The sequence below is a fragment of the Ictidomys tridecemlineatus genome, chromosome 13, assembly GCF_052094955.1.
Source record: "Ictidomys tridecemlineatus isolate mIctTri1 chromosome 13, mIctTri1.hap1, whole genome shotgun sequence".
Taxonomy (NCBI): domain Eukaryota; kingdom Metazoa; phylum Chordata; class Mammalia; order Rodentia; family Sciuridae; genus Ictidomys; species Ictidomys tridecemlineatus.
Window position 1 is genome coordinate 4,382,783 of NC_135489.1, and position 24,570 is coordinate 4,407,352.

General features: G+C 42.1%; 2 long non-coding RNA genes across 2 annotated transcripts; both read left to right on the forward strand.

Moving 5' to 3' along the window:
• The first annotated feature begins 6,596 nt into the window (after window positions 1-6,596).
• On the forward strand, window positions 6,597-14,903 carry LOC144370096 (uncharacterized). Its single transcript, XR_013430036.1, has 2 exons — window positions 6,597-6,808; window positions 14,519-14,903. It is a non-coding gene; the product is annotated as an uncharacterized LOC144370096 (long non-coding RNA).
• Window positions 14,904-19,557: 4,654 nt separating this feature from the next.
• Window positions 19,558-24,097, forward strand: LOC144370097 (uncharacterized). The gene is made up of 2 exons (XR_013430037.1): window positions 19,558-19,765; window positions 23,757-24,097. It is a non-coding gene; the product is annotated as an uncharacterized LOC144370097 (long non-coding RNA).
• Window positions 24,098-24,570: the final 473 nt, after the last annotated feature.

The following is a 24,570-nucleotide window of genomic DNA, read 5'->3' on the forward strand; positions in this document are numbered from 1 at the left end:
TATTATGTATAATTATAACATATCAATAACAATTTTAAAATGACAATCATCAAAAACAACTACCACCTCATAAAGCCAGGCAGCAGCTGAACTTGGCTTCAGGCTAGAGTTTGTCCATTCCTGGATAGAACTGTCTTAGGCTATCCATTTCCTTTTCAAAAAAATATTACCATCTTAACTGGAAACCCATAGCATGGGTGCCCAAGTCTGATGTAGTGTTGAAGTCTCATGCCACTGGTACTTAACTACTTACAAAGGAAAGAATGGTAAGTTTACAGTGAATAACCTGAGAAGACAGAACCATTAAAGTCAACAGCATCAGTAATGAGCAAATCATAGCCTCTTGATATGTCAAAGACTTCTGTGATGTTTACCAAAAATCATACATGGGGAAGCATTAGACTAAGACAGGGGCAAGAACATTTTATACTTGTATTCTATATTCCTCTTTGAAAATTTTAAAGACAAAGAGTTAGGAGGAGGCTAAGGCTTGGGACAGATGAGAGCAAGAAATCTGATTAGATTTTGGATCAGAAAATGACACTAACAAAACAATGGGTGAAATCTGAAGAAGGGATATTGATCACACATTAGAACACACTGCTAATTTCCTGATTTTAGTATCAAATGTCAACATTTGGAGAATCTGAAGAGTATGTAGGAAATTTTTCATGTATCTTTTTTATAAATCTTTTTTACAACTTTTTTAATGAAATAATTCCAAAATTAAAAGTTAACACAAAAAAATAAAATGATCCCTGTCTTCCTTGTGTTCTCTGTCTTATATAGACTCTTTCTGTCTGTTTTCCTGGATTGTTGGTTTTCCCATTAGAATTTGCTCTCTGCTCATATTTAAGACAAAGTCTGTAGAAGTTGACCAGACCTCTGCTATAGTCAGCTGACAGGCCACAGCAGAGCAAGGGTGTGGGTGCTGCCTAGGACTTTATTCTTTAGATCAAAAGCCCTTAAATATTTTTGCTTTGTTCTCATATATAAAGGTAATAATTTCAAAGAATAGGAATACATAAAGTAGAATATTTTTAAAAAATCTCCCACTAAACTTTCCCATCCCTATTTAGCCAAAGTAATAGCACTCTCTGCCATGCAACCCACTCTGCCTTGCTAGGATGTAGCATGAGGCACTTACCAGATACTGAGCAGATGCTGTGCCATTTTTTTTTTACATAAGTCATACAGTTTCAGGTATTTTGTTACACCAACAGAAAACAGTACCATCTTAGTATTATTATGTATTGAAATTAAGTTGTCAGACACATGAAGTAAATGCATTTGATAATCCTATTTCTTTGTCAGAAAGAAAGCCTTTGTTTGCAAAGCAAGAGAAATGATTATGCAGGGGCATGTTTGATACAAAGAGAATCACAAAGCAGGACTCGATTGAGTTGAATCAATTCAAGAAAAGTAACAGGTGCAAACTCTTGATTATGCAATTGGCAACAAAATCAAGTTTGAGTTACACACAAAAGCATATCCACCACTAGTGTGGAGTAAAAGAGGCATACTTTTATTTCACAAGTACTCAGATGCAAAATCTTCTGTGGTTTAAAATCCGGCCAAAGATCTGATCAGCCTTTGAAGAGATAATATGTATAGGTAACTTTATAGTTGTCTCTTCTTTTCATCAACATCTGCTTTAAAGTGTGATGATGATAACTGCTTCAGAAATGCTCACACAGGAAAATCTATGTCAAATGGTTTATAAACACTTTTAATGTGAAAAATGGTGTCTCCAAGCTGAAAGTAAAACTGTTAGCTTAAGTCATCTGTGTCCATTTGTATGTAGAACAATATGTCATCCACCTTGAGCCTGGGAGAGTCTTGTGGTTTCCTATGACTTCAATAAATAATACTTGAATTTCCTATGAGCTATAGTAAACATGGAGCAGATCACTGCTACACAAGTCCCAAGCTGCTGGCTGAAAGGCATGCTCCTGAGCACAGTTCAGCAGGATCGGACATGCCACGCAGTGGGTCAGGGCAGATGACAGGTGCCCAAGGAACCCAGCAGCTGCTGCAGAGAGCATCATGGTGCACATTTGGGAACAGGCAAGTGCTGGACCTCATGAATCCTCCAGCCAGAGGGCCACCCGGCTGCCAGGGAAGAACCAAGGAGACAAAGCTGTTCTGGGGCAAAATGGGAAGAAGACGCAGCTACAAATACACGGGCCCTGTTGCCTGCAGTTGGTGAGAGCCACGGGTACTGCACCAAGCACTGCAATGCCAGTCCTGAAAGTGACATGCAGCGGGTGAGTGCATGCTGGGAGAGGCTGTGTCTGCCAAATGCCTGAAAGCGGGTTGAGGGACAGGGCCTCGGCTTCATACTACTGGCTCAGCCTGAGCACTTGTCCTGTGCTAACCCTCCATGTTATCTCCCTCAAGGCCTCTTGATGATTATAAGAGGAACTCTGGGAATTATCCCAAGGGAAAATAATGGTCACTGGTTAACTTATGTGCTTGAGTCATGGTGAAATGGGCATAAAACAAATCATTCATCTGTATGTGTCCAATTCAGAAAAGTGCTTACAGACTCAAGAGAAAACATAGGTGATTGCTCATTGACTTAGTGTTGGCTGGGGATAAAGTCAAAACTTTATTATGAAATAATAATAGTGACTTTCATTTTTAATAGTTGACATCTTTTTTTATGCCAGGTACTATACAATAGCTTTACCTATATTTCTTAAATCCTTATAACCCTATGGGTATATGATATGATAATGCATTTTACAATGAGGATCTGAGTTCAGGGAAGTTAAGTAATCAAAGGAGCACATTTGGTAATAGTCAGTGCTAGGACTTGCCTGCTTCTGAAGCCCCCGCCCTGGGGTTGCTCTGTACCTCCATGTGTGCAGTGGCACTGGAGGGCAGAAGCTCCATTATAAACACTTAACCACATGAGAAATTGTGTGGGTGTTCAGCAGAGCATAAAAATAAACATATGCAATGAAGCTAATTCTTCCTAATGGGTAAATTTATTAAAAGAATTGTGCTTTAAGTCAACGAAACTTGCATTTATGCACACAAAGAACAGAATAACTGTTACTTTGAAGAAGCACAAGATGACAGGGCTTCAGAAGACTTTCCACAGTGCCATAGTGATGCAGCCACCAGGTACCCCCCACATACACCACAGAGACCCCACCATAATTAAGCTTCTTCAAGCACCCCTACCATGATTAAGCTTCTCTTCTTGTCAGAAAGACTTTTACAAAGAGTGTCAACAGGATTTCACAGGATTTCTGCAGAGAGCTCAATGTGGTTTGAAATGTCCTCTCCTGTAAATGCCAGGTTGCAAACAAATGGTGTAACAGACTCCTTGGTAAAATCTTGTGAAACCTCTGTCTAGCTGAAGGATATGGGACAAAGAGTACCTGCCACGTAATCACCAACTGCTATATACCCAGTGCGCACACACACTGTGTATAAATCTCAAAGAATTTCTAGACCCAGGGTCCAGAGATTTTTAGGCATTAACCCCTCTGGACCACTGCAGCTTAAATAAACCTGCTCCCTAAAGATTCCTCGGGTGTCCAGCCTCATCTGTCCTACAGTAATAGGAAATAAGATATTGCCCTTCATTTCAAGAAAAGATCAACTAAACATATGGAGCAGAATACAGAGCTCAGAAACAGGCTCATTGACATGGTGGCATCACAGAGCAGTGGAAGAAGATGGGTTTTTCAATAGGTGACACTGTGTTACCTGTACAGCCACTTGAAAGAAAGAAAAGGGCATCTACTTTATGCCTAGAGACACAGTCCAGGTACAGTATGTGAAAAATAAAGCAAGAAAGCTCCTAGAAAACAAATTGGGTAACTTGCAACTCCATAGCACAAGGAAAAATATACTCAGTAAAAAAATGGGCAAAGGACCTAAATAGACATTTCTCCAAAGAAGAGATGCAGATGGCTAAGAGGTATGTGCAAATTTGCTTGGTGTCACTAATCATCAGAAAATGCAAATCAAAACTATAATGAAATACCACCTCGGACCTACTAGGATGGCTGTTATCAAATGAACAAAACAAGTTGATGGTGAGGACGTGGAGGAACTGAACCCGTTATCCACTGCTGGTGGGAACGAAGCATGGTGCAGTCTTTACGGAAAACAGTATTGGAGGTTCCTAGGAAAAGTAGGATCCTGAAGGAGTATCTGCACTTGTGTTGTCATTGCAGTGTAGTTCACAATATTTAAGATACAGAGTTAACCTACTTGTCCATTAGTGGATTAATGAATAAAACATATCTCACAAACACACATAGGAATATGAATGGGCCTTAAAAAAATAATGACAGCAACATGGATGAACCTGGAGGATGTTACACTAAGTGAAATAAGCCAAATACAGAAAGAAAAATACACATTTATATGTAGAATCTAAAATACTCACTCATAGAAACAGTAGAATGAGTAGGCTAGGAAACTGGTCAAAGAATTATGTTGGCTTAATGTATTTAATGTTGCTATAATTGAGGAGAAGTTTTTATTGATACATACAGTCTAAAACCATTCTCAGGTCAAAATGGTGGGGTTAAAAATTCTATGCATTTTGTATTGGTTCAAAATGTCAAATACCTCTTAACTGTAGTGTGCTTTAAGTTAAGTAAAATTTCTATTTTTTTTAATAACAGAGACTAGAATGAATAATGACCAAATAAGAGCAGTTTGACTTGTTGAAGACATGGGATTATGAGTACATTTTGATTATAATTCTATTAATGTTGCTATAATGTAACAAAATATTTAAAGATCAGAAATTCAGTTCATGATTGTGTTAAGTATACTATTAAAGTCTGATGCAACTGGACCCTGGAGCCTGCAGAGAAAGTTGCCCAACCTTTTTACTCACTGCAACCCACTCCCATGGTGCTTTGCTCCCCCTGGAGCTTGTGCTTTTCCTGCTTGTGCTGGTCTTTCTGCATTAGGGCAAGAATCGCCACTGCATGGCATAAGACACCAAGTGGCATCTGTTTTGTACACATTTACGAATCCCAACTCCCCATTTTTCCAGACAGAACACTGTTTTCTGTGGTAAGATTCTGTTGGCTACTCTTCTGTCACTGAATCGCTCATGTGCCCCTTGCTTGTTCTGAAGCCACCTGGGAAAAGGCCACACTGACCTTCTGCTCACACTGGCTCCGTGGTTTCAGGTGTTTGCTCTTCTCTTTCCTGAGGGGCTTATTATGGTGCATCAACAACTGCTTTAAAGACATTTTAAAAGCTGTGTTGTAGCTGGGTAGCAGAACTTTGTCTCGTGGAGGGGCATTAGAAGTATGTGAAAAGCTCTGTTTTGGAGGCAGACAATGTAATGTAGTCTCGTGGATTTAGTGACCGTTCACATTTATTCCTCAAGAGTATTATTAAATTAGTGTGTACCACCATGCCTTTAAATCACACACAACCTGAATCCCAGCTGGAGGCTCAGAGAACAGGGTCGTAGGCTCCCTGTTACAGCTCCCGTGGCCCCTGGCCCCCAGGGCTACAGTGCAGTCAACATCCTCTCAAAGGTAGGCCTTGTCCCTCCGCACTGGTGGATGGAGGAGTGAGGGCACCCACTCAGCAGAGGGAACTGGGTGCAGCAAGCAGCAGGTGACTTAAGGAGCATAGTCACTGGGGCATGAGGCTGCCCACCATCGCCCAGCGACAGCCCGGATTCTCTGCAGAGGTGAGGCCCAGAGCAGTGAGTGCCTCCTGAGCTCCACGTGGTTTCTGCCACCATGTCTACTCTGTACTTCCTCAAACATAACTCTGCTCCTTTGCTCACAAGACTTACTCAGAAAACGCCCTTTAAGTCTCTAACATTCCTCACCAAGGATTATGACAAGATGTTAGAATCCAAGGCAACGGTAGGCGTTTGGTCAGGGCAGGGAGGCTTTTCCTTCTTGTATCTGCCCTTAATCCCCCGGTGATGCTTGTCCATGCCCACGTGGGACTACAGCTAGCAGAGGAGCCATGGTGCAAACGCCTGGCTAAGAAGTGGGCATGCTTCAGTCCTTCCTTCCCTCACTCATTCATGAAATTCTCATTATGTGGGCCACATTGTGTATACAAACGGGAATGTCCTGGTCCCTGCAGGCCTTCAAGACACCATGTACCCAGGGACCATTAAAACCTGAGCTGTCTGTGTGGGAGTGTCCGTGTTCTGGGTGGGCTGACGAGTCACGGATCCCTCTATGGTCAGACGAGCAGCACTGGCTGCTGGACAGGGGCTATCCTGCCTCCGACTTGGGCGGAGGGTCTGGAAGTGAATATCCAGTGTGCAACAACAAGAGGGTGGCCTATCTAGTCCTTCCTTGCTGAATAGAGCTCTCTGCTCCCGAGCTGGCGATACTGCACTTCCTATGCCACACGTAACCCACGATGAAGCTCTGCAGCCAATTGAGTGAGGGGTGAGTGAAGTGTCCCCTGTGGTACAAGCACCTCTGCCACAGGACAGAGGGCAACCCTGCATGGGATTTGCAAGGAGGTGACAGGAGGGTGGTTTTAGTGGCTTTTGATGACAAACAGTAGCATTCTCATTGCACGAAGATGTATTTGCCTGCACACTTCCACTCCCTCTTCCCTGGTTAAAAATATTCTGGAGAAAAGTACATAAAAGTTCTGAATCGTAAATCAAGGCCACCAGGAATCTACCCTGTGGTAGATCACTGCTCTAACTGTCTCATTGATGCAGGCTGCAGCTTGAGAAATCACTCAGTGCTGAGAGTAGAAGTCCCTGGTGGAGCTGCCGCACGTCCTCAGGATGTCTGTGGAGGACAGAGCACACTCAGGAACGCAGAGGAAGACGGTAGGAGAGGAAACAGCTCCTTTTATTTAGACTCCTTCTCAAGTCATTTAATTCAGTTCGGCAGATATTTACTGAGTACCTAGCAGGTTCAGATGACAACCTGTCACTTCCCAACCTTTACTCCGGCTCACGCTACAAGAAAACGTGTCTATGATTCAACACTAAGTTCCCTGTTTTCCACTGTCCATCCATTTAGCTTGAAGATAGGCCGGCATTTCAGAATCCAGAGTAAAGTTCTTGATCCATGAATTAAAGAAGGGCTCACAACTCTGCTCTTCACTGGCTGTGTTGGAATCTTAGAGAGATTGTTTCACAGGAAAGGAAGTCAGTAATGCCCATCCGGTGATCGGAAATCCCATATATATAACAAGCAGCTGCAGATGGCATTGAAGGCTGCAGTAGAATTCTTCCTCCTCCTCAGCAACTCAGGCAGAGGGTGTTGAAAGAAAGACTGCAGACACACGTGTGGCTGGGGAAGGCAGGGTGCAGCTGAAAAGTCCAATTTTAGAAAGTCAGGAACACTGTAACATGTGAGCCTCAGAGAGGGGTGCAGGATGTAAAGTCCTGGATAGCTAGCTTGGTGGTCCACTTCCAGAATGACCTTTAGGCTGTCATTTAGAAGACAATCCTGCTGACCAAGTTGGCATGCTAAATAAAGCCCACAAAGAGGACATACTGAATTGATAAAGCTTCATGCTTCATTAAAGTTTGCCAAGGGAGAGAAATTCCAGTTATAGGCTGATATCATCTTTCACATGGTAGATAGGCAACAAATGTGGAATCCAAGTGAGTTTGTTGAAGTGTGTGCAATTACACATCTTTTCCCAACTTGATGCAAATAATTAAACTGCTAATAATCCATTAGAAGAGTGGCGTTTTGTTTATGCGATTAGGCAAGTTATTTTTAGAGGTAAATGAACACTACAAATTGTGCCCAACTGCCCAGAGAACATTTTACAGCCGTGTTTGTCCAGAGAAGTCAGTGGTTTGTCTGGGGGCTGTAGCTTTAGTGGAGTTCCTCAGCCAGGGCCTGGAAAGTCTACACAAGGGGGATGAAATTGGAACATTGGGATAAGCCCTCCTCTATCAATAAGGGTCGTTCTAAATGACAAATGACCATGCTGTCACTTGTAGAATTATCTTTCACTTTACCATCTCTATTGACAATGTGGAGTTGGGGAGAAAAGATTATTACTTGGAGAACTTATCTTTCTTGTGAAAAAAAAAAGTTAAAAAAAAAAGTTAAACACTGACCTATGACACTTTTCACTTGTGTTTTATACCTACTTTAAGAATATGAGATAAAGTAGGGCATGGTGAAGTTTGAGGCCAGCCTGGGAGGCTCTGCCTCAAAACAAGAAGGTCTGGGAGTATCACTCGGGGTACAGCTTCAATCCCCAGGAACACACACACAAAGACAAATTGGAACCACGAATTAAAATAAAATCTGGGGTGTACTAATGGAAGGTGAAATATAGTAGACGGCTCCAGCTTAGGAAGCAGATGAGATCACTTCCTGATACATCCCACTTCTGCACTCTCAGAGCATTGGGGTCTGGTGAAATAGTCTAATCCACTCTTTCTGTGGGGGATGTGACCTTTCTAAATGGGTTTCATTCCAATTTCTGGATGATCCTTAGAGCCAGTGCTGGTGAGAACCAGGCAGTAGCTGGCATTCAGGGGACAGGGGAGCAAGAGGGCGTGTGAAATGTGCTCGAGGCCCAGCATTGGACTGGCCGTAGCTTCGGCTTCTGCCGGGCAAGATGCAAATGCAGGGGGGATCCATTCCTGGCCAAAGCTTCCGTCTGTGTGCAGGGTCTTTGAAAAGTGCCACTTGACATCCATCATCACACACAGAGGCACATTTTAAGTAAAGCTGATCTGTGAAATATTAGGTTATTAATTAGATACCTCAGGATGAGGTTGCCCCCTTTCTTAGATGGTTTTTCATATTATTGAAAAATTCTCAGAGTTCTTATATTTTGCCTCCAAACATTAGATTTCTTAGTTTTTTTTATGAATTATAAAAATGAGATATGTTCTTTGTAAGAAGTACGAAATGTTATGGAGGAAGTTAAAATCACCCCAAGGTAAGTAGATGTAACTAATATTAATAATAAAAAGATGAGCAAAACACTGAGATAGTAAAGACAAAATACAAATTATAAACAAATTGATTCCATAGAAAACATTAAGAAAATGGATGATTTCTTAGAAAAAATGATTTAATAAGAAATGAAACATGGATGGAAGAGAACCTCTACAGAAATGCAGTCAATAAGCCAGACACACACATTTCAGTAACTCCTACCAAGTTCAAAGAACTTAAAGCTGATTTTTTACTTTATCTTGAAATACCAGATAAACCCAAATTTTGAAAACTGTTCTAGAGCTTATGAAAATAGGGAGCACTCCCAAATTCATTTTAAATGATTTTTAAAATTCAAAATTTCATGTTATAACATATACAGAAAATCGTGTAACACATAATTGTTCAAATTGATGAGTATCTCAAAACCCCGGTGACCTTACCCACGGGTGCCATTACTCAGCCTCTCTCCACCCTTTCCCTCCAGCAGATCCCCTTTCCCCTGTGGCTAACCATTACCCCAACTTTTAGGATGCCCCATGCTTACTTTTATTCCTACTTTTATAATCTTGGTTTGCATTCATTTATGTTTTAGTTTTGCCTGATTTTGAACTTTATAGAAATGTCTTGAATGGGGTCTGAGCATTGCAGTAAGATTGGATAAAAAGGAAAAAAATGAGTAAGGATTAGAAAGAACTAACCAAACTCTTATCTCAAGTTCTTATCAACAGCAACACCCCATAAACTGTTGACAAAGTTTAAAATAAGAGAGTTCAGCAAGGCATCTGGACCAAACATCATGTATAAAAATGAATGAAGTCACTTTTGAAAATCAATACTTAGAAAGTTTAATTAAATAACATATTTCTAGGAGTTACTACAAACCTACCAAAAACAAAAACAAACAACCTCATGGTATGTGGGAGCAAGCCCAACAAAGGATATGGAAGAACTTTATGGAGAAAATTCACAACTTTCTCAAAAGACATTAGCAAAAACATAAACAAATGGATAGAGTTATCATTGTCATAGACAAAAAGACTTTCCATAATACTGTCAGTTCCACTAAGCTAATCTACAAATATAATACCATTGTAATTCCATTGCAAACAGAGCTTTTCCTTTAATTAAATAATTAACAAACACAAAGAAAACTACAAGACTAAGACTGGAGAAGATGATTTTCAAGAAGAAAGTGACGGGATTCACTTTCAAGGTATAGTAATGAAGAGAGTGTAAAATTAGCACAAGGATAAAACATTGATTTATAAACAAATAAAATTGAGAAGCTAGAAACGAAGTCATGCATAATGGAAACAATAGCAGAATAGCATTATCATTCAAAAGAGAAATAATGGACTATTCAATTATTGGTGTTGGGATACCTGGATATCCACATGCAAAATGTTAGAATGAGACTCCCTTTTTCACACAAAAATCCATTCCAGGTAGATTAGAGACATAAGTAAAATTTCAAATTTGAGCAGAAAATACTGGAAAAAATTCAAATCTCAGTGCAGAGAGGTATTTCAAGCAAAAACACATAAAATATAAGCCATAGAAAAAATATATATCAAATTGAACATGTTTAAAACAGAAAGCTCCACATTCAAACAAGGGATGAGACAAGCTACAGACCAAGAAAGAGATTCAGAAAACAATTCAACTGATAAATTATTGGCATTTAGAATATATTTTAAAAGCATAAAATGCCTTTAAAGTTATAGTCTAAAGACTAGCAATTCAGTGGGAAGGTGATAAAGAATATGAAGACATTTTGCAGGGGAAGAACCACAGATAGGCACTAAATGTGAAGAATCAACATCACTAGTCCTCAGAGAAGTTCAAATGAAAACCAGGCCACATGCCATTTCATCCTCTTCTGTTGGCAAAATGTAAAATCCTGAAAATTCAAAGTGTTGGTCAGAATGTGGAGCATAGAACTCATATGCTCCATGAGTGGGAGTACAAACAGGCACAACTCCTCTGTAAAATTATGTATCATTATCCAATAAAATTGAAAAGATGCAAAATCTATGATTTACAATTACCTTTCTAAGTATACACCAGCAGAAGTTTGTATGCATGTTCACAGAGATTAAAAAAAATGTTTATAGAAACTTTGTATGAATATCAATAAATTGCAAACAACTTATATGTTTTCAACAGGAAAATGAATATGTATATGTTCATAACAAGTCAATATTAATCAGCAACATGGGTGAACCAGAACTATATGAATGAATGCAGATAAATCTCAAAAATATATTGTTATGGTATGATTTAAATTATATAAAATTTAAAAACCATCAAAAGCAACTCAATACTTTTTATGGAAACACACATTTACAGTAGTTATTACAAACCTACCAAAAACAAAAACAAACAACCTCATGGGAGCAAGCCCAACAAGGGTGTGGAAGAACTTTATGGAGAAAATTCACCTTTTCTGAAGACTAGTTGATTGTCTTCACGTTTAGCAAAATATGCATGGAATGATACACATCAATTGAAGCGAGTGATTATGTTTAGGTAGGAAAGGAGGAAGGAAAAAAGATTGAGGACACTTCTAAAAAAGTGATATGAAGCCAACATGGCAATAATAAGACGTAACTCTGGATGGTAGGCCTGAAATATTTCACATAGAGATTGAAACGTCATTGGTATGCACATCACATTTCGCTCTCTCCTTTAAGTTTTGTGTATAACGTATCGGTCAGGAAGAGTGGTGTTATGTCAGACATTTCCAGCCTGTTTGGGGTCTATCTTCTTCCTACCCAGCATGGCCACACATCAGAGCATATGGACAGTCCCTGTGTCTTTGACTGCAAGAGAGTTATCCTGTGTGGCTCTAGAGCTGACACAAAGTGATGGGCAGTTTCTGCTTCAGAAGGTAGCCATGACTCTCCACAGAGGCCACCCTTCCTGACATCTGAGCTCTGTTGTCATGTCCAGGTCTGACTGGGACGATAATGCAGCGTCACTGTCTTAATATTCTTGAACTGTTGTAACAATACACCACAGACTGGGTGGCTCGCACAGCAGAACATTCTCTCTCAAGTTCCGGAGACTGGAAGCTCAAGGTCAGGGTCCAGCTTCTATTTTGTTCCTGAGAAGCACTTTCTTCCTGGCCTGTAGACAGCCACCTTCTCATTGTGTCCTCCTCATATGGGGAGGAGAGAGGGAGGGCAGGAGACTCTGGTCCCATTGGGTAAGATCCTACCTTTATGATTCACTGACTTCACTTATTTCCTTGCTCTAAATACAGTCACAATGGGGATTAGGATTTCAACATTCAGTCCATAACACCAACTAAAGCAATTATTGTCCTTCAGTCATCCCGGGAACTTATTTTTGGGGGAAGTGGTTACAGGGATTGAACTCGGGGCACTTGACCACGAAGCCACAAGCCCAGCCCTATGTTATATTTTATTTAGAGACAGGGTGTCACTGAGTTGCTTAGTGCCTCACCTTTGCTGAGGCTGGCTTTGGACTTGCAATCCTCCTGCCTCAGCCTCCGAAGCCACTGGGAATACAGGTGTGTGCCACTTCGACCTGGATGGAACAAATGTTATTACATAAGAACTTGCAGAGCCATTAGGTGACAGATAAATCCAGTGGGCTTGCTTTGAATGCCACCAGCACTTTCTGCTACTGTCTTATCAGACACACACCAAGAACATTGGCACTTTCGACACTTAAAAGAGGGTTGAAAGTAAATCTATGCCACTTTGCACTGGAAGAAATGAAATTAAATGAAAAATTTGAAAATATCAATCTAATATTTGATATCTATTATCCCAACTGTTAGATGCAGTGTGAAGCCGAATAGCAAGGGGAGACCAGATGTATGGAATTTCTGTTTTTCCCTGGAGCACTGACAAACCACTGTACTTGACATGGAATAAATACTTAATAAAAATTTAATTTGTGTTCATAACAAATGTATGAGAGTCTGTTATTGAGGTATCCCCATAGTCCAACCTGGTTTAGTGGTGGCTTGTTTATGGCTTTTATTTCTGAACATACCACTGCCTACTTCATTATGCCTGACAATCTCCTTCACATATGTAGGTCAAGGATATAATTGCTGTTTAATATTTGAAAAGCAAATAGATGTCTTGGATACTAAAGGCCAATTCCAAGACTCTTTGTTTATAGCTTTATTATCCCATGTCCCCAATTAATCTTTGACTTTTCCTTTTGTTTCCATCCATTATTTGCTCATTGTAAGTCAAAAGGCCCTAAAGAATCTGAGAGAATAAATAAAATGATGTCTCCAATGGGTATGTGCTTTGTAAGCAATAAAAACATTTTGTCAATGAGAAGTCTGGTCTTGGAGTTTTGGTCCATATTTCATTAGTATTGGTGGAAAACAGGAGAAGGAAGTGATGGAGAATAATGGGAAAAAAACCACCATTTTTGTTTTCCAAAACCTAAAAGATGGCGGCATGAGAAGAAGAGGGAGCTCTTTAGGTTGGGCTGGGTGTGGACAGGGGCCACTGGCAGGTGGGTCTAGGGAGGACGCAGGCAAGATTCTGATTCCACTGTACTAATTGAAGAGGTCTGCACCCAACGGAAACTGTCTAATCCCCTGACCTTTATGCTTGGCTCTGGCTATTGGATATATAGAAACAGAGTCACTTCAAAACCCTTTTTTTTTTTTTTAAATTATACTTTGTTTTTGGTGGTGGTGCTGGGGATTGAACCCAGGGCCTTGTTCATGCAAGGCAAGCACTCTACCAACTGAGCTATAGCCCCAGCTCACTTCAGAACTCTTGAGTTTCTTAGAGAAGCTGTACTTCATAAATTCTTCAAATTAGGCAGATGACGTGGAAAAATAAAATAAAAACTCTGTGAAGTTAGACCAATTCAGACTCAAATCATGGTCATACCACCTGTGAGGATGAGTTCATTTCTCCAATCCCCAGTTCTTCATCTACCGGATAGGGACAGCACCTGCCTGCAGGTCTGCATTGTTATTGCAGAGACACAGGGAAGGCACTTGGTTGTGTGTCTAGACACTAAAATAAACGTTAGAAATGCAGTGTCATGAAAACAGGCCTTGTAAACTGTCAGAGTGCTGGTGATCGAGCACAGCAACCAAAACAGGTGGCATTGAAGGCTCCACTTTCCTCCTCTGTGTGGAATTTTGGAAATCAGCAATGTCAAGGGGACCTGAGACTGCCCAGCTGGGCTGAGAGCATCACACTTGGGTGCACATGTGTCTGCTGCTGTGATAGAATTCTATGTGAACATCCTTCAGATTTAAAAAGAATCAATCGAAGTGGCAGTTGGTGGTTCTGTGTTTTTATCACCTGCTCTGGATCTCCACACAGTCTTTGTCACGTGTGCAGAAGTGGCCAGTAGGTTGTTTGTACCTTGAGGGCATAGGAGGAGAGAGGAACATGAGCGTCACCAGGGACAGGGGGAGTCACCAGGGACAGTTAGTCACAATAACAAAAAGTTGACTAAAACTGTGTGTGATCAGGAAGCTGACTCTGTACCAGTGTCACTGAGTCACGCTCTGCCTTGACTGCTGGGTTCTTTTCACTGCTGTTTCTATGGTGGTCTTCTTGGTGTTCTGTCATAATTTGATGAAGTTTTTTTTTTCTTTTTAGGAGACTGCATGGGAAAATGAAAACACACAGCAGCAGTAAAGATGGTGGTGAGTGTGTACACATTGTGGTTTAGATATGAGCTGTCCCCGAAGGCTCATGTGTGAGACAATGCAAGAAGGCTTACAGGTGAGATGATTGGATTGTGAGAGCCAAGACCTCTCAGGGGATTAATCCACTGATATAGATTGATGGGTGTTAACTGTAGGCAGGTAGGTGTGGCTAGGTCACTGGGGGTATGACTTTGGAGTTCATATTTCGTCCCTGGTGAGCAGAGCTCTTTCTGTTTCCTGGTTGCCATGCCCACTTTGGGTCCAGAGTTATGGAGTCAGCTCACCATGGACAGAAACTCTGAGACCATGAGCCAAAATAAACTTTTTCTTCTCTACGTTGTTTCTGTCAAGTTTTTTTTTGTGATCAAAAAAGTTGACTAAAACTGTGTGTGTGTGTGTGTGTGTGTGTGTGTGTGTGTGTTTGTGTGTGTAAGAGAGAACAAGAAAAAAAAAGAAAAATGATAAAATTAAAAAGATTGTTTAGTCTCCTTACAAACATTTTGTCCCTAAGTTTTTAGAAAACTTTTCATTATTTTAAACATGACTTATTATTTTGAGGTTTGGTGTAGTAACATGAATAAACAGAATGAAGAAAAACTGTAAGATGGGCTCATTTAAATAGTTGAAAAGTGTTTGTCTCTCTCTCCCCATTTGTCTTTCACATTTGGTTTTCACTTGTTTGTAATTGACCTTGAGCGTGGTGCAGGCTGGTACAGGTATGAGATCATTGATTTTGGCGTCTGATCCACTTAGTATCTATCCTGTGCTCTGCCACCCATTCACTGAGTAGCCTCGTACATGTGACTTGATTCTCGGGTGTCCCTTTTCTCACTGGTAGAACGTCACGTGTGTAACGGCAATGGATGCCACACCAGATTGCTCTATTAGATGAGACAGGTGGCACCTGGCTTGTCATACATGTCCAGGACAGTAATCGCTTCTCTGTGTTTAACTGGGCAGTGTATTATGACAAATTATGTTTGGATATTGCTGTTCCTCAGCACGGCTGGAGCAGGAAGGGTGCAGAGGTCTGGGATGGACACATCCAGTGGGTTGGCATATTTCCTTCTGATTCTGTTTCTCTTCGCATCCCATTGAGTCCTACCCTCCAGGAACTGAAGGGCAATCTCATCTGAAAACCTAGAAACAGCTGCTGTAAAAAGCACAAAATGTTTTTCATTCCTTCTGATTTAAAGCGACTTATCATGAAAGGATTTGTTTGCTTTAGTATTTTCATTCCATTCATTTGGTCATTTCAACAAATGCTTCCTGAGCACTTACCAGGGCAGGCCCATGAGCGAGACAAAGCCCTGGCCTTGGGAGAGCTCACAGACCCACGGATGTGGTCACCACGTGAAGGCTCTCAGTGTGGCTGAGAATCCAGTGGTGGCCACAGAGGAGGGAACACTACCCCTGTGGGTGGGAGGAGGACACAGAGGCTGTGTCCACTGTACAAGAAAAATTTCCCTGATGCCTGTTAAAGATGGCAAGGGAGACTTTATCCAAGACGGCTGTGATGGCACAGTGAACCCAACTCCACCGAAACACAGGAGGGAGGTTCTGTGAGGCAGGAAGCCCTGGAAGGGGAAGAGAGGAGGCTGTCCATTGGGTGTCTGTCACCAAGGTTAGACTGCCTTCCCCCAGATGGGCAGATGGGGATGGGGTAGCTCACACTCTCTCTTCCTTCCTTCCTTCCTTTTTATCTCTTTGCTCCCTCCCTCCCTCCCTTCCTCCTTCCCTAGAGTCACTGAGTCACTGACGTGCAATTGATGAGTATCAACTGCATATCCTGGTGGGCCAGCCCTTGGCGTGGTGGCTGTGTCCAGGCCTGCCTGTCCTGTGGCGTGGTGGCTGTGTCCGGGCCTGCCTGTCCTGTGGCGTGGTGGCTGTGTCCAGGCTGCCTGTCTGGTCAGCGCATTTCCCAGCCGTGGCTGCAGGTCCTTGAGGAGAGCAAGCCTGGGCTGGGAATCTGGAAGAGGCTGAAAGAAGTCTGCACCACAGGGACAGAGAGGGGTGCAGAAGGATCTGCTTTCCAAAGTAAATGCTCTGTGAAGAGGGAGGTCAGAGCCTAGAGCCAGCAAGTAGCCTGGCTGGAGTTTACTGTGCAGGCTGTGTTGGCCACAGTGAAGGAGGCGGACAGACATCTGTGGAACAGCCACGAGCTGAGGAGCCCAGAGGGGAGGCCATCGTAGGCGAACATGGGTTCTGACAGGAGCAGGCCAGCTTCAAATCCTGCTCCAGCATTTCCAGTGTGTGGCCACAGCCAGGTACTTGGTCTCGCTTCCATCTTGGAAGCTTCCATCTTCCACATGTACAGTGGGCACAGTGTTGGAAGGAGTGATGTGCCATGTGTATGAACCTGGGCGGAGCAGCTGGCATGCTCTAAGTGACCAGGCGAGGGGTTTTCTTTGACATCGTGGTGAGTGGACCCAAGGCAGGTAGCTTGGCCTTCCCGAGAGGCAGGAGTTAGAGCTGAGTCTTCCCCAGGCCAGGCCGTGGAGGGTCATGTGTCCTTGAAGGAATTCAACATCAGAGGACAGCATGAGATCCTTTCTATTTCTTTCCTATTTCTATTTCCTGAGTGAGGCACCTAACTGCTGGTACTTTGCAATCACAGCCTTGCAGCTCATCCCAAAAACAGAAGGTGGACTTCTCTCCTTTTCTCAGGAAGTACCCTGGGAAGGCCCCCCATGGCTGATCACAGAGAAGTGGGCATTTGACAGGCAGCTCTCACTGGATCCCAGTGGCTGAGTGGAAGTAGAGCCCCTTCCAGAGCAGGGTAGTCTGATGGCAGAAGAGGGGCTGGCATGAAGAAGGCGTGTGGCCTCTCCACCACCCCAACCAGTTTGAGGACATGCACCCTGTGCTGCACGACCTGGCCCTTCTTCCATGATCCATTCCTCTGAGCGCTGGGACAAGTGTGTGTCACGGTCTGCTCTGGTTACTGCTGCCAGCCTTGGGTTCTGGGCTTCTGTGGAAGCATTGCCCTGCACCATCGCATGACCACTCAGCCTCTAGTGTGCACAGCACCTGCCGTGGTCCCAGCCAACTCAGCTCCAGGGTTTTGCCATCTCTACTAAAAGGGTGGGAAGAAAGCCAGGCCTTGTGATTCCAAGAGGAAAACAAAGGTGCAGCTGGTCACCACTGGCTACCAGTGGACTGGCATCCAGCATGGTGACCTCCGTGAAGCTAACCTGGGGCGATTCTTCCTGCAGGCTGGCCTCCCTGCACTTTTCCAAGCAGAAGCCTCTTGACTCTCTTCTCTCTTCCTAAGAGTCTTCAGCCTAAGGAGAGGAAACTCAGGTCCTCCACATTACCCACCCAAGATCGCCTTCCTTTCCCCACCAGTGGCGGTGAGACATCACAGCGCCAGACGCTCCCCAAACCGTCACTCTGCAATGCTATGTGCAGGATTTGCCCACACAGGAGAAGGAATCCAATGTGTGCAAGGTGATTGAAAAATCAATACAACAGGGGCGTCCAAGGCCAAGCGGCCCACATACCCTGAATTTTATAATTTAAGTGTGTAGTTTCACTCACCAGTCACTTGACACAGTCAGCGAGTTTAGGTTTCAGTGGCTTCGTCTTTCTTCATAAGCCACACTCATAGTCCATCACCTACACTTTTCAGTTTTGCTTTCTTTAAATGCAATGAAAAATTTAAGACACTTGGAATCAGAGTGCAGAATCCCTCAAAAACAATGTGTACATTTGTTATTGGTATTGAAACCGGTTTTGAGATGAGACTAGATTCCCTGCTTCACCAATTTCCTTCTGGATTCTTGTCTTTCAAAACTTGAAGAATAAAATCCATGGACAATCATGGAAGAGCAGAGTCAACAGAGAAGAACTTAGTTAAGCAAGAAGAGAGGGAAATCTCACCACGTGGGAGGGGTCTAGATAGCAGAAAACCCCATTTTGGTGTGCTAGCTTGAGGGCTTGCATGGTTCTGGGCGGAGCATGGAGCAAAATCTACATAATCAGGCATTGAAAACAGCACCAAGGTTTTGCCTATGAGTTTTATTCCTTCCTATAACTTCCATCTGGGTTCACCCTCACCTTCTGTTTTTCCACCTCCGGGACAAAGGAGGTGAGCTTCACGGTGGTCTTTCACATTTGAATTAGGACTTCGTGGTACCCAGTAATATTTCTACCAGCTAGATTCCTGGTGTGGTGTCTGCATTTGAACAAGACCTCAGTTAGGGCCCATCATTTCTGATAGCTGACCACTGATTGTTCTTTTTTTTTATTTGGTTCTAATTAGTTATACATGACAGTAGAATGCATTTTGACATATTACACTTTCTTCTGATTGTACGTGTTGTAGAATCACACTGGTGGTGCCGTGCACTCATATATGTGCACATAGGGTAATAATGTCTGATTCACTCTACTGTCCTTCCTATCCCCAGACCCCCTCCCCTCCCTTTACTACCCTCTGCCTAATCCAAAGTACCTCTATCCTTCTGTATCAGACTGTTGGATTGATGTGATTTCTGGTCAGAGAGATTCCTCTGGGGCTCAGCCGGGGCTCCCTCTGTGTCACCCTGTATCCTAGGTTGATATGATGTTGTGGCATGCTCCTTGTGCTGTTTTGTGACATTCCTCCTCTGCCTGCCTTGACTCCCATCTTGTGCAGATGGACCTAGTCCTCAAGGTGGACCCCACGGTCCTGTTGCTGGTGGGTGTCCTCACCCATGGATCTTACAAGGCTGACTGAGATTGAGGTTATTTTGTGTTTTGTTTTCTAGAAAATACAGCTAATGCTCTCTCTAGAATTTTTGGAGTTTGAGCTCTTATGTTTAGGTCTTCGGGCCATTTTAAGTTAATTGTTGGATAAGTGTGTGGTAAGGGTCTAAGTTCTTTTTTTTAACCTTTCTTCTTTCTTTCTTTCTTTTCTTTTTTTTTTTTTTTTGGCATATTTATATCAATTACCCCAGCACCGGTTGTTCAAAAGACTTTTTTTCTCTCCCCATTAATTATGTTTGCACCTTTGTCAGACTTAAACTGCCTGTTACATAAGAGTTTATTTCTGGGCTCTGAGTTCTGCTCTGTTGATTTATATGCCTATCCAGGGCCAAGGCCACTGCCTTGACTACCGTGGCTTTTCAGGGAGTTGTGAAGTCAGAACGAGGAAGTCCTCCCACACTGCTCTGTGTCAGAATCCTTTGGCTCCCCTGGTCCTTCACACTGCCAGGTACAGTTTAGGGTTAGTTTGACTTTTCTACCAAAAAAGCTTCCTGGGGTTTCAACAGGGATTGAGGTCAACTTGGGAGCAACGGCCCTCTTGACAACATTGACTCTGTCAGTGTTTGAACATGGAATGTTTCTGCATTTATTTGGTTCTATTTTAATTTCTCTCAGTAACATTTTATACTTTTTAGTATAATCTTGCTCATTATTTTGTCAAAGTTATTTCAAAATTTCACTTTTTGATGTTTTTTGAATGGACTTATTTTTTAAAAATTTCATTTTCATAGCAATGCGAATTATTATTGACTTTTATATATTGAAACTGGGCTCCATGACTTTCATAAACTTACTTGCTCCAGGTGTGTGTGTGTGTGTGTGTGTGTGTGTGTGTGAGAGAGAGAGAGAGAGAGAGAGAGAGAGAGAGAGAGAGAGAGAGAGAGAGATTTCCTTGGGATTTTCTGCATTTAATGACATAAGATAGTTTTACTTTATTTCCAAACTAGAGGATTTTTATTTTTATCCCCTTTTGTTTTCCCTTCTCCTCTTCTTCTTACTCCTCCTTTCCACACTTCTCCATCCTCTTTCTCTTCCTTTTCCTCCTCATTTTTGTGTTTCAATACTCAGTTCAATGTCGGGTAGAAGTTTCTGATCTTGTTCTCAAACTCAGGGGCCAGTGCCTCCAGTCTGTCACCAGGAAGTTTGGTATTAGCTGCCATTTGTCATAGATGTCCTTCATCAGGTTGAGGAAGTTGCTTTCTATGCCTATTTTGTTGAGTATTTTTTACAATCAAATTTTGAATATTGTCAAAATACCTTTTCTATATCTATAAGATGATCATTTTGTCTTTTATTTTATTAATATTCTTATTACAGTAATTGATTTTCATATATTAAACCAATTTGCATTTTGGGAACATATCACTTATTAAAAATGTCTAATTCTTTTCATATGTTGCTGAATTTGGTGCCATTGTTAACGATTCTTGTGTCTCTGCTCATGAGGGATGTTGGCCTTCACTTTTCTTGTCCTTAAGGATGTTTTTAAAACTAGCTTTGTGATGTTAGTAGGCACTAGCACTATATTAGGAGAATACTAGTCTCATTGAATGATTTGAGATGTGTTTCCTCCTCTATTCTTTAGATTTTAAAGGACTGGTATTATTTCTTCTTTAAATGTTTAGTAAGATTTAGTCATCTTAGCCTTGGCTTTTCTTTGTGGTAATATTTTTATTGCTTTTCTTGATGCAGGTCTATTCAAACTTTCTATTTCCTCTTGAGTCAGTTTTGTTAGTTTGTGTTTCCAGAATTTGCGTGTTTCATCCACATCATCGCATCTGTTACATATGACAGTTGTAATCCTTTAAATTTCTCTAGGTTCACTTCTGATGTCTTCTCCTGTATTTATGATTTTGCTAACTTGTGGCTTTTATTTTCCCTGGTGTAGCTAAAGGTTTGTTATTTTTTTTAAGAGAACACTCTTCTGGTTTCATTGATATTTTTTCCTAAGGTATTTCTGTCATCATTTCATTTATCTGTGTCCTAACTTACTTTTTTCTGCTTACTTTGGGTTTAGTTTGCTCTTTTTCTCCCAGGCCTCTTAAGGTAGAAGTTTTGGTACTTAATTTGTGACATTTTTCTTTTCTGACTTGTGGTATTAAATCTCTCAATTTCTCTCTAGTTACTTGTTTTTTAAAGTTCCAGCCTACAAATTTGATATTTGAAAAACTCACTCATTTTGAAATGTCTTCTAACTTCCCTTATGATTCCTTTCTTTACCTATGGGTTACTTAGAGAATGTTGTTTAATTTCCAAATATAAGGGAATTTTCCAGATTTTCTTTCTGTTGTAGGATTCTAGTTGGTATCTAGTGTTAACTTCATACATTTAATGCTCTTACACTTTATTATAATAGCTAGGAGTGAGTTCTCTTTCTTGTCTCTGCTATAACCTCATGGACCTTTGTATTCTGACATCCTCCACTTTTTTTTTTTTTAATTTTAACTCAGGATATTCTCAAAAACAATTTCTTCCAATATTTTCCCTTGGTTAATCTTTTCTTCCTCTGATATCCCTGCTACTAGCACATAGACGTTTTACTTTTTATCCCACATGTTTCATGTCTCCTGTTATATTTACCCTGGTCACTTTTGTTAGTTCCTCCACCCAGCTGTGCAACTTCTCCTTTCTTTACCTGTATGCATTTTATTTATGTCACCTGCCGAGTTTATCTAATACCTGATGCTTTTTTGTTGCTGTTGTTTATTGCCTGTACTTGGCTTATGCTATTGATCTCTTAAGTCTTTGTCAAGTTGATTTAAAAGTTTTGATCTGGCTGTATTATCATTTCTGCTCCCTACAGTTCTGGCCATGTTTTCTGCCATGGGATTTTTTTCCCTTGACATATGGTAGCCTGGAGTTCAGTGCGAGTAGAGGCAGGGAGAGGGGAGACCTGGGCTGAGCCTCCAGCTCAGGTTACTCTTTGCCAACCACCTACCTCCCTGCAAGGCAGCATCTTAGTTTCACACAGTTGAGGAACCAGCGTTCCACACACAGGGTATCTTAGAACAGCGGAGTTTTACTCCTACACAGTCTGGAGGGCAGAAGCCCCAGATTGAGGCGCCAGCAGGCCAGGCTCCCCCTGAAGGTTTGGGAGGACCTTCCTGCCTCAGTGGCTCTCTACAGTTCTGGGTATTCTTGGCTTGCGGCTGCAACCCCCCAGCCTCTGCCTCTGTTTGCCTGTGATGCTCTCCCTGCCTGTGTGTGTCCAGATTTCCTTCTTGTAAGGATGCCACTGGTTGGATCAGGGTGTGCATGAATCATCCAAGCTAGTTGCCCTGTTTTGGTTTCCTTGGGCTGCTGGAACCAAGTGCCCCAACAGAAATATATTCTTTCACATTTCCAAAGAGCAGAAGTTCAAAATCAGGGTGGACCGGATTGGTTCCTTCTGAGGCTGTGAGGGAGAGTCTGCCCCAGGGCCCTGCCCTGGCTCCTGGTGCTGACTGACCATCTCTGGCATTCCTGGGGTACAGATTATCACTCAGCCTTCTGTCTCCATCTTCATTTGGCCATCTCCTTGAATGTATCTGTGACCAGATTTCCCCTTCTCATAAGGACATGGCTGTATTGCAGTAGGGCCTGCCCTATTCCAGTGTGGTCTCATTTTAACCTCTACAAAGACCCTGTTTCTAAATAAGATTTCATTCCAAGGTTCTGGAGATTAGGACTTGAACTTGTTTTGCTGTGTGTGTGTGTGGGGGGGTGGTGGCACAATTCAACCAGAGAAGGTGCAGTAGTGTGCGAGGGGCAGGAGAGCAGAGCAAAGAGCAGGACAGGAAACTCTAAGCACCTCCGGCCACCGGTGCCCCGAGCCCCTCTCTCTCCTTACACTGCACAGGAGTCTAATAAAAGTGATTTAGATAAAATAAAAATTTTAAATTTTTAAAAGTAAAAGTCATTTGTTTACTGAAAATTGTTCACAGTGGAGAGACAGCTTTCCTTTCTGGTTTACAATGAAAACTCACAAGAATTTATGCTTTCAAATTAAAAAAAATAAAGGAAGGTATAGAACTGAATATTGCTGCAGGGGCTGCCCATTTTAAGGTGGCACCCTACGAGAATTATAAGCTTTTGAGAGGTTGAAAGCAATGGTGCCAGACATCCTCCTGGTGCCTGATTTGGGTGTCCTACAAGATGTCTCTGCTGAAAACGACCTTCACAGAGTGATTTCATAATGCAGAAGTGTGCCTGCATTTCTCCAGCAGAAGGGACAGAGGCAGAATTTTCAACTTCTTATTCAGCTGAGAACTTTTTCATCTACAGTGATAGCTTTCTCAGGCAGAGTCTAGAATTCTAATAGCGAAACCCCTGGGTAGGTTGAGAGGTAGGAAATAAAAATGAAATAAAAATAAAACTTTGCAATTTGGAAGGAAACTAAGCAGACCTGGAATGTGGGGTGTACATTTTTTATCAAAATAATCTCCACTTTTTTTTCCCAGGAACCGGGCCTTGCTCTTTACCTCTTTGGGCCTTGTCCTCAGGTGGAGGAAGGAACCGGCATTCCGTGATGATTTACCATCTTGTCAAGAATATAAAATCTGCCTTGCAGAATTTTAGATACTTTTCCCTCAACATTTTATTACAAAACATTCCAATGTACAGAATTGTTGAATGAATTTTATACTGAACTTCACTGTAGGCAGCACCAAAATTCTTTAATTAATAACTGGCCAGGAATCTTTGGATTCTGCTGTAACTCTCTCTTACCTCTAACAGCCATGTTGCCAATAGCTGATCTAACAACATTTCAGCAAATAAAACTCATCTTTGATGAAGCTTTTCTAAGCATTCAGATTTGTAGAAACGACCACTGCCCTTTTGCACTCACATCTGCATATCATTCAGTTGTGTTAGGAAACCGGAATCCTGTGCCAAAGAGTGTTGGTCCAGCAACGTCCCTGTGTTGGAGGGAGGCGAGCCTGGCTGGTTTCTCAGGCTGCCACGCACTCTGGATCCTGAAATGAGGTTCAGCAGAGGGACAGGAGCACCAATAATCTGTGGAGTTTATTACTAGAGATCTGCTAAGAGAATTTCCAGCACAATCCCACAGGGGCTTTTCCAGTCATATTGTGCTGTGCTAAGTACTAAGTTTCTGGTCTTCCCTTCAGAGAGAGGGGTGTAAGAACCAGTAGGGTCAGGGTCAGGGCTCTCCTGACAAAGGGTGCTGTTGTGAGCACATAACCAGGCATTCACCCTTGCATGACCCACAAACATGTTCCCAGCACAGAGAGTCCTGCCTGAGCTGGTGTCTGG